A 10,858-nucleotide genomic window follows, 5' to 3' on the forward strand; every position below is an offset into this window, starting at 1 on the left:
GACACTTTGATCCCTTCACGAACAAGGAATTAGCACGCAGTACCTGGAAAACCATTCTGACTTGCTTCACATGAGACTCCCAATCATCTGAGAAGATCAAAATGTCATCCAAGTAAACAATCAAGAATTTATCCAGATACTCACGGAAAATGTCATGCATAAAAGACTGAAAAACAGATGGAGCATTGGCAAGTCCGAACGGCATCACCAGATACTCAAAATGACCCTCGGGCGTATTAAATGCCGTTTTCCATTCATCTCCTTGCCTGATTCTCACCAGATTATACGCACCACGAAGATCTATCTTGGTGAACCAACTAGCCCCCTTAATCCGAGCAAACAAGTCAGAAATCAATGGCAAGGGATACTGAAACTTAACAGTGATCTTATTAAGAAGGCGGTAATCAATACACGGTCTTAGCGAACCATCCTTCTTGGCTACAAAAAAGAACCCTGCTCCCAATGGTGACGACGATGGGCGAATATGTCCCTTCTCCAGGGACTCCTTCACATAACTGCGCATAGCGGTGTCTTCAGGTACGGACAAATTAAATAAACGACCCTTAGGGAATTTACTACCAGGAATCAAATCGATAGCACAATCACAATTCCTATGCGGAGGTAGGGCATCAGACTTGGACTCTTCAAATACATCCTGAAAGTCCGACAAGAACTCTGGGATGTCAGAAGGAATGGATGACGAAATAGACAAAAATGGAACATCACCATGTACTCCCTGACAACCCCAGCTGGTTACCGACATAGAGTTCCAATCCAATACTGGATTATGGGTTTGTAGCCATGGCAACCCCAACACGACCACATCATGCAAATTATGCAGTACCAGAAAGCGAATAACTTCCTGATGTGCAGGAGCCATGCACATGGTCAGCTGGGCCCAGTACTGAGGCTTATTCTTGGCCAAAGGTGTAGCATCAATTCCTCTCAACGGAATAGGACACCGCAAAGGCTCCAAGAAAAATCCACAACGTTTAGCATAATCCAAATCCATCAGATTCAGGGCAGCGCCTGAATCCACAAACGCCATGACAGAATACGATGACAAAGAGCACATTAAGGTAATGGACAAAAGGAATTTGGACTGTACAGTACCAATAACGGCAGAGCTATCGAACCGCCTAGTGCGTTTAGGACAATTAGAAATAGCATGAGTAGAATCACCACAATAGAAACACAGTCTGTTCAGACGTCTGTGTTCTTGCCGTTCTACTTTAGTCATAGTCCTGTCGCACTGCATAGGCTCAGGTTTACTCTCAGACAATACCGCCAGATGGTGCACAGATTTACGCTCGCGCAAGCGACGACCGATCTGAATGGCCAAGGACATGGACTCATTCAAACCAGCAGGCATAGGAAATCCCACCATTACATCCTTAAGAGCTTCAGAGAGACCCTTTCTGAACAAAGCCGCTAGTGCAGATTCATTCCACAGAGTGAGTACTGACCACTTTCTAAATTTCTGACAATATACTTCTATATCATCCTGACCCTGGCATAAAGCCAGCAGATTTTTCTCAGCCTGATCCACTGAATTAGGCTCATCGTAAAGCAATCCGAGCGCCAGGAAAAACGCATCGACACTACTCAATGCAGGGTCTCCTGGCGCAAGAGAAAACGCCCAGTCCTGTGGGTCGCCGCGCAAAAAAGAAATAATAATCAAAACCTGTTGAATAGGATTACCAGAAGAATGAGGTTTCAAGGCCAAAAATAGCTTACAATTATTTCTGAAGCTCAGGAACTTAGTTCTGTCACCAAAAAACAAATCAGGAATCGGAATTCTTGGTTCTAGCATCGATTTCTGATCAATAGTATCTTGAATCTTTTGTACATTTACAACGAGATTATCCATTGAGGAGCACAGAGCCTGAATATCCATGTCCACAGCTGTGTCCTGAAGCACTCTAATGTCTAGGGGAAAAAGAAGACTGAAGACAGAGCTAAGAAAAAAAAATGATGTCAGGATTTCTTTTTTCCCTCTATTGGGAATCATTGGTGTGGCTCCTTGTACTGTTATGGCTGGCAATCAGGCAACACAGCGTGCAGTAATCAGCGCACATACAGAGATCTGGCAATAACCAAAAACAATAGGACAAGCTCTGAGACGTGGAATCTCTGTAGACTGCAGTACCTGATCTATCCTCACACAACTATAAGCAGCAGTGGATTGCGCCTATAACTACCTATGCAACTCGGCACTGCCTGAGGAGCTGACTAGCCTGAAGATAGAAATACAAGCCTGACTTACCTCAGAGAAATACCCCAAAGGAATAGGCAGCCCCCCACATATAATGACTGTTAGCAAGATGAAAAGACAAACGTAGGAATGAAATAGATTCAGCAAAGTGAGGCCCGATATTCTAGACAGAGCGAGGATAGCAAAGAGAACTATGCAGTCTACAAAAAACCCTAAAACGAAAACCACGCAAAGGGGCAAAAAGACCCACCGTGCCGAACTAACAGCACGGCGGTGCACCCCTTTGCTTCTCAGAGCTTCCAGCAAAAGTTAATAGCAAGCTGGACAGAAAAAACAGAAAACAAACTAGAAGCACTTATCTAGCAGAGCAGCAGGCCCAAGGAAAGATGCAGTAGCTCAGATCCAACACTGGAACATTGACAAGGAGCAAGGAAGACAGACTCAGGTGGAGCTAAATAGCAAGGCAGCCAACGAGCTCACCAAAACACCTGAGGGAGGAAGCCCAGAGACTGCAATACCACTTGTGACCACAGAAGTGAACTCAGCCACAGAATTCACAACAGGGCCCCATATAATGCTCCATAAAGAATGGGTTCCATATAATGCTCCAGTATATGATGGGCCCCATATATTGCTTCATATATAATGGGTCCCACATAATGCTTCATACAGTATAGGATGGGGCCCATACAGTATAATGAGCCCCGTATATTGCTCCATACAGTATTATGGGCATCACATAGTGCTCCATACAGAATAATGTACCCCATATATAGCTTCATACAGAAGGATGAGCCCCATATATTGCGCCATACAGTATTATAGACACAACATAGTGCTCCATACAGAATGGGCTCCATATATTGCTCCATACAGAGTGAGCCCCATATATTGCTCCATACAGAATAATGTACCCCATATAATGCTCCATACAGTATAATGAGCCACATATATTGCTCCGAACAGAATGAGACCCAAATAAAGTGCATAAGTTTGTCAAACAATTATGTTTCTTGGTCAGTCATAATACATTATGCATTGATCATATCAATCTGCTTCTTATTTGTTTTTACTTCTGCTTTCTCATAACTCACTCGCCCTTTAACACATTCTGGGCACTCTCTCTATATCCACCCCTCCCCTCTCCCATGTATAACTCTGAGGCTCTACTGACATTTCTTACCCACTCCAAACCAGCCACTACCTCCATGCAGCAATCAAAATGTTCATACAAATCATCCCACCACCTGCTCTTTCTGTTTTTTCTCCTTCTACTAGTTGCAGGAGACATCTCCCCCAACCCTGGGCCTCCCTCCACCAGCATACATTACTCTCCTCCAGCTGCATATAGAAACCCTGCTAATCTTATTAACATTCAGTGCATGCCTTCTCCTATTGCTTTCCACTGTGCTCTCTGGAATGCACGGTCTGTTTGTAACAAACTAACTTACATTCACGATCTTTTCCTCTCTAATTCGCTTAACTTTTTGGCTATTACAGAAACCTGGATCCAGCACTCAGACACCACCGCCGCTGCCACTCTCTCGTTTGGTGGCCTGACATTTTCACATACCACCAGACCTGAGAACAGACAGGGTGGAGGTGTTGGTTTGCTCCTTTCATCACAATGTGCTTTCTAGGTCATCCCCCGGTTACCTCACTTACATTTCCTTCCTTTGAAGTCCATGCCGTCAGATTCTTTAAGCCCTTCTCCTTGCGAGTGGCGGTTATTTATCGCCCTCCAGGCTCCTCCCGCCTGTTTCTAGACCACTTTGCCACCTGGCTTACTCACTTTCTATCCTGTGACATCCCCACCCTCATCATGGGAGACTTTAACATCCCCATCAATGATCCCCTCTCCCAATCTGCCTCTCTTCTTCTTTCTTTAACTTCTTCATTCGGCCTCTCACAGTTTACTAATTCTCCTACGCATGAGAACGGGAATACTCTGGACCTGGTTTTCTCTTGTCCCGGATTGCTGCACGACTTTACTAACTCCCCTCTCCCGTTCTCGGACCACAACCTTCTTTCCTTCGCTGTCAAGAATTGTCTCGTCACCCAGGGCACCCCCACTAACCACACTTGTCGGAATACACGTACCATTAATACCCAGCAGCTTATGGACAATCTCCACACATCTTTAGCCCCTATCTCCTCCCTCTCCTGTCCAGACTTAGCATTGTCGCACTTCAATAATACACTGAAGAATGCCCTGGATGAAGCAGCACCTTCTACACACAGAAAGACCCGACACAGACAACGTCAGCCCTGGCACACTATGCAAACATGCTTTCTTCAGCGTTTCTCAAGGTGTGCAGAGCGGCAGTGGAGAAAATCTCTCTTAGCAGAAGAGTTCATCCACTATAAGTTAATGCTCAAAACCTATAACTCTGCCCTTTCTCTGGCCAAACAATCCTACTTCACCACCCTCATCACCTCACTATCCAACAAACCAAAAAGACTTTTTGAAACCTTAAACTCCCTTCTGAAACCTAAAGTACAGGCCCCCATCACCAATCTCAGTGGTGAGGATCTGGCCACTTATTTCCTAGAAAAAATCAACTACATCCATCAGGATATCTCAGCCCAATCTCTTCAGTGCCTGGATCCCCTTCCCTGCCTCACCTCAAGTTCATTAGACATTTTTGAGCCTGTTTCAGAAGAAGTTTCCAAGCTCCTCGCCCGGCCTACAACCTGCAACAGTGACCCCATTCCTTCACATCTCCTGCAGTCTCTCTCACCAGTGGTCACCACTCACCTAGCTACAATATTTAACCTCTCTCTTTCCTCAGGCATCTTTCCCTCCTCATTTAAACATGCCATCATAACCCCTTTACTTAAAAAGCCATCCCTGGACCAGAACTGCACTGCTAACTACAGACCTGTCTCTAACCTTTCCTTCATCTCTAAACTCCTGGAACGCTTGGTCCACTCCCGTCTAATCCGCTATCTCTCAGATAACTCTCTTCTTGACCCTTTACAATCTGGTTTCCGCTCTTTACACTCCATTGAAATTGCCCTCACTAAAGTCTCTAATGATCTAATAACAGCTAAATCCAAAGGTCATTGCTCTCTGCTGATTCTCCTGGATCTCTCGGCCGCATTTGACACTGTAGATCACCAGCTCCTCCTCACTATGCTCTGCTCCATAGGCCTCAAGGACAAAGCCCTCTCCTGGTTCTCCTCCTACCTCTCTGACCGCTCCTTCACTTTATCTTTTGCCGGTTCCTCTTCCTCTCCTCGTCCCCTTACTATCGGGGTTCCGCAGGGCTCAGTCCTGGGCCCCCTCCTCTTCTCTCTATACACTGCCCCTATTGGACAAACAATCAGCAGATTTGGGTTCCAGTACCATCTCTATGTTGACGACACCCAATTATACACTTCTTCCCCGACATCACCCCTACCCTAATTCAAAATACCAAGGATTGTCTGTATGCTGTCTCTAACATCATGTCCTCCCTCTATCTGAAACTAAATCTCTCCAAAATGGAACTTCTTGTGTTTCTCCCTTCTACTAACCTCACTCTAACCAACATTGAAATTACCCTGGAGGGTTCAACCATAACTCCCAAGCAGCATGCCCACTGTCTAAGGGTCATATTCGACACCGAACTTTCCTTTACTCCCTATATCACTCACTCGCTCCTGTCACCTCCTGCATCTTAAAAACATCTCCAGAATCCGACCTTTTCTCACCTTTGAAACTGCTAAGACTCTTACTGTCGCTCTTATTCATTCCCGTCTGGACTACTGCAACTCTCTTCTGATCGGTCTCCCTCTTTCCAAACTTTCTCCTCTCCAATCCACCTTGAATGCGGCAGCCAGGGTCATATTTCTGTCCAACCGCTTCACCGATGCCTCCATCTTGTGCCAGTCATTACACTGGCTACCCATTCGCTACAAGGTTCAGTATAAACTCATCTCTCTCACCCACAAAGCTCTCCACAGTTCTGCACCGCCTTATATCTCCTCTCTCATCTCCGTCTATCGCCCTACACGTGCCCTCCGTTCTACAAATGACCTAACATCGCCTGTAATCCGAACCTCGCACCTCCGTCTCCAAGACTTCTCTCGTGCTGCGCCAGCTCTCTGGAATGCACTTCCCCAGACAATCAGACTGATACTTAGCCCCGACCTAGTCAAGCGCGCTTTGAAAACCCATCTCTTCAAACAAGCCTACCACATCAACTACTCAGTAAACTAACTTTGCCCTGTTCCCTCCTTCCAAATATTATTCTGAATCTGGACCCTACTATTCATTTGTCTCCACAACCTCCATGCACACGATAACTGCACTTGATACTTGACTATTGCACTTAAACACACGGGCTGATGACCCTATTTATTATAATTGCCAGACCTGAAATAACAAGCACTTTTCACCTATTGTGTCCCCCCATTTCCTTGTAGATTGTAAGCTTGTGAGCAGGGACCTCACCCCTAATGTCACTGTTTAAATTGTCTTAACTTGTACTGAATTTATTGTCTGTACATACCCCGCTTAATTGTAAATTGCTGCGGAATATGTTGGCGCTATATAAATAAAAAAATATTATATTATTATTATATTGCTCCATACAGTAAAATGGGCCCCATATAATGCTCCATACAGAATGGGCTCCATATAATGCTCCAGTATATGATGCTTCCCATGTATTGCTTCGTACAGTATATGATGGGCCCCATATAATGCTCCATATAGAATGGGCCCCATATAATGCTCTAGTATATGATGGGCCCCATATATTGCACCATATATCACGGGTCCCATATAATGCTCCAGTATATAATATTTCCCATATATTGCTACATATATAATGGGTCCCATATAATGCCCCATACAGTATAGGATGGGCCCCATACATTATGAGCCCTATATATTGCTCCATACAGTGTATGATAGGCCCCATATATTCATATATTGCTCCATGCAGAATGGGCCCCATATAGTGATCCATATATAATTGGCCCCATATGATGATGCTCTATGGATAATGAGCCCCATATGATGCTACAGTATATGATGGGCCCCATATATGATGCTCCAGTGTATGATGAGATCCATATATTGTCACATATAATGCTCCATACAGTATAGGATGGGCCCCATACAGTATAATGAGCCCCATATATTGCTCCTTACAGAATGGGCCCCATATAATGCTCCACGTATAATGAGCTCCATAAGATGCTTCAGTGTATGATGAGCCCCATATATTGCTCCAAACATTAACAAAAAAAAAATGAAATACCTGTCCTCTCTGGCTGCTGCTCTGCTCCGGACTGCTCAGCGTCGGCGTATTCCAGCTCTCTGCACTGACTGTTCAGGCAGAGGGCGCACACTAGTGATGTCATCGCGCCCTCTGACCTGAAACGTCAGTCAGAAGACGCCGCAGCGGTGGAGCAGGGAGAGGTAACTATCGCAAGTGTCAGAGCCCTGATAAAGCAGAGGAGCCCACTCGTGGGCGATGGCACTTCCCCGGGTGCTGACGCCGGTCCTAGCTAAGATCACCTATTATACCTCCCATCTAGGTGTGTTCCCTCCACCAACACCCAGACCTTCCCATAGATGCCAACTGTCCAGAATTTGCTGGGGCTGTCCTGCTTCTTTGGAAACAATTCAGTCATCCAGAGAAGGGTATACTCAAACAGAGGGACAGTCCCAGTGGGGTTAGGAAGAACCGAGATGGGACCAAAATGTCTGTAAGTTGCCAACACATATGTTAGTAACTATGCCTTGCATGCCCATTTAAGAAAGCCCCTCTGGAACCCCACCTGGCTGATGTTCTTGTGATGGTGTGTATGGGTTCGAGACGTTGTGGCACATCACTGATGCCCGGACAATAGAGAGAAAAAGCATCTCATGACTTGTGGAGGCTTTGGTGCCCAAACGCAACTCCACAGGATTGCTGATAACTTGCTGATTACTTGGAGTCTGACTGATAGGACTCCCACCGATCCAGAGAACGGAGCTCAGAACAGCAGCCTTCATTGTCTACGGAACTAGTGGAGAAAGCCAAGTGCAGCATAAGGTTATCTTCAGCAGTCCGAAAGTCAATGAAATGACTAAATGGGGACAATTTATCAAAAATGGTGCATATAGCGATAGAGCAGTCACCTTTGCCCACCCATCAGATCACTGCCTTCATTTTCCATTCAGTCACTATAAAAGAGAGTTGCATTTTGATCCTGGTGCTATAATAAAAATATATAAAACCATTGCACAATTTTTGATAAATCCCTCCCAACGTGATCTTTTTCTGAGTAGGCATCATCCACCAGTCGCATTTTTTAAGTGATGAAAATCTATGTATATTTTTCAGAAAATATGGCTGCTGACCATGCAGTGCAGAAATCGACCTACCGACCCAGCTCTCCGCATTCTTTTGTGACATTGAATAATTGGATATTTTGCCCGCTCCTAAAAATTCCCTTGGGGGGTAAAAGCTGCAAAAATGAAACTTCTGGAAATTCACTTGACTACTATATCTTCCGGTTAATGAATGCCAGATTTATGGGGAAGCCCGGGGACACCAGCACAGATTCTCCTGGTGTTCGTTTCCTTCCAGTCTGATGTGGAAGGGTAATGATGGAGGTGGCCCTGCAGATCTGGATCTGGTAGTAATGAGTGGTCTCCAGGAGCATATACAAAGCTGAGATCAGAAGATGACTAAACACTTCCACTAGACATGACACACTCTTCTTGTCTCCAGCTAGCAAAAAAAAAAATATTTGCAGATTCATCCAAGACTTTATAACTTCATCAAAGAACTAGGCGTGCAACTCTGAGGAGGTCGGATGGGTCGAGGCTTGTGACTGCCCGCTCACCGGCAAAACCGGGGAATCCTGACAGCGGGTGCAGCACACGCTGTCAGGCTCTGCAGTTACATAGAGTGACTGCAACCTTTTGTGTTAAGCCTGGACAATCCCTATAAGACTGTGTTCTATGAAGGATTTCCTCTATTTGTTTCAGAATTATTCTAAAAATACTGACAAACAACGAGGGCAGCTACGGTTCTTGTTTTATTTTAATCGTTTTTTGGTTTAATGTTCCTTTATATGCCTCAGGTTGGAGACTTCTCAGCTCCCAACGTTTATCTGTCATTCATAGCCGCCAATGGATGAAACAATACAGAACCCGTTACTAATATTCTAATGGGCAAAACCTGGACATTTAGGCCCAGCCTCAGGGACATCTGGTGTCTCCCATGAACCAGCCAGGAATACTCCCTTTTGGAAAGGAGTTTGGCTCAGACCATCTTAGGCTACTTTCACACTAGCGTCGGAATCTCCCCGTCGCAATGCGTCGGGGAGAGATTCCGACGCTAGCGTTTAACGCATTGCACAACGGAGGCAGTGGATGCATTTCTCCGGCGCATCTGCTGCCCCATTGTAAGGTGCGGGGAGGTGGGGGCGGAGTTCCGGCCGCGCATGCGTGGTCGGAAAAAGCGGTCTGTCAGGAGCAAAAAACGTTACATGTAGCGTTTTATGCTCCCGACGGTCCGCAGAAGCACGACGCATCCGTCGCACGACGGATGCGACATGTGGCAATCCGTCGCAATGCGTCGTCAATACAAGTCTATGGGGAAAAAACGCATCCTGCAAGCACTTTTGCAGGATGCGTTTTTTCTGCAAAACGACGCATTGTGACGGATTGCAGTTAACGCTAGTGTGAAAGTAGCCTTAATTTGTGCTCTGGTTTCTGGGACTTTCTCAGCAAACTTGGGACTGTTGGAAACTGTGGAAGCTCTGATCTTGAGATTTCTTGATGACCATGACTGGTGATATCATTGGAATGATGAATGAGCTCTTGGAAAGTACCTTACTATTTCTCGGCCTACAAGGCTCGTGCCATCTTTTCTATGAAGCCTCACATACTGTACATTTCGCTCTACTGATCGGTTATGTGTATTATCCCCATATTTCTACACCATTGATCATGTCATACAACCGTGTTTATTCTCTCTGTCCCCTAGAAGTGAGTCCAGCAGCGCGAGGAGCATCACCAGTAAGATACAGCGGCTGACAGCGAATTAATAGAATGAAAACTCACTTTATAGGTGGAATATAATGTAAGTACATCAGTTGTTTCCGACTTGTATGTATTGTATTGTCTGCAATGGTAAATCAGCAGGAAGAACGGTTGTCAGCAAATAAAGCGCTACATATGGCTTTTAAGCATTATTGTATGAATACATCTGGAATAATGCACACAATGATGTCACAGTACAGGGATAATAAACACATGTCACAGTACAGAGATAATACACACAGTGATGTCACAGTACAGAGATAATGATGTCACAGTACAGAGATGCACACAGTGATGTCACAGTACAGAGATAATACACACAGTGATGTCACAGTACAGATGTCACAGTGCAGGGATAATGCACACAGTGAAGTCACAGTGCAGTAATGATGTACACAGTGATGTCACAGTACAGGGATAATAAACACAGTGATGTCACAGTACAGAGATAATGATGTCACAGTACAGGGATAATGCACACAGTGATGTCACAGTACAGGGATAATGCACAGTAATGTCACAGTACAGGGATAATGCACAGTAATGTCACAGCACAGAGAATGCACACAGTGATGTCACAGTACAGAGATAATGCACACAGTGATGTCACA

The 10,858-nt window shown here is 45.2% G+C and overlaps 1 long non-coding RNA gene across 1 annotated transcript in view; it reads left to right on the top strand.

The window, feature by feature from the left end:
• Positions 1 to 10,287, top strand: part of LOC138649612 (uncharacterized) — a 91,819-nt gene extending 81,532 nt beyond the window's left edge. Inside the window, exon 4 of the long non-coding RNA XR_011315330.1 lies at positions 10,192 to 10,287. This is a non-coding gene — a long non-coding RNA (uncharacterized lncRNA). The remainder of the gene's footprint in view (positions 1 to 10,191) is intronic.
• The last annotated feature ends 571 nt before the right edge of the window (positions 10,288 to 10,858 follow it).

Source organism: Ranitomeya imitator, chromosome 9 (genome assembly GCF_032444005.1).
Source record: "Ranitomeya imitator isolate aRanImi1 chromosome 9, aRanImi1.pri, whole genome shotgun sequence".
Classification (NCBI taxonomy): domain Eukaryota; kingdom Metazoa; phylum Chordata; class Amphibia; order Anura; family Dendrobatidae; genus Ranitomeya; species Ranitomeya imitator.